Genomic DNA, 293 nt, shown 5'->3' with positions numbered 1-293 from the left:
TGATTCCAGCCTTGCTGAAGCACCCCTTAGATCATCGATCCTCCACCAAATTTCACAGTGGGTGCGAGACACTGTGGCTTATAGGCCTCTCCAGGTCTCCGTCTAACCTTTTAGACCAGTTGTTCTCAACCTTTTTTTTTTTTTTTTTTTATACTCCAAGGCCCACCGAATCAATACTGCAAGTCCCCCCCAACCTTTTCTATTCACAAAAATCTTTGAATTCTAAATCTAAAACTAATCCAGGATCGATTTAAACATTGAGTGTTCTTTTTTGCAAACATACTTAAAAAAAA

Source organism: Sinocyclocheilus grahami, unplaced genomic scaffold, assembly GCF_001515645.1.
Source record: "Sinocyclocheilus grahami isolate Dianchi unplaced genomic scaffold, SAMN03320097.WGS_v1.1 scaffold9759.1, whole genome shotgun sequence".
Lineage (NCBI taxonomy): Eukaryota > Metazoa > Chordata > Actinopteri > Cypriniformes > Cyprinidae > Sinocyclocheilus > Sinocyclocheilus grahami.
This window is presented reverse-complemented; position numbering follows the sequence as displayed.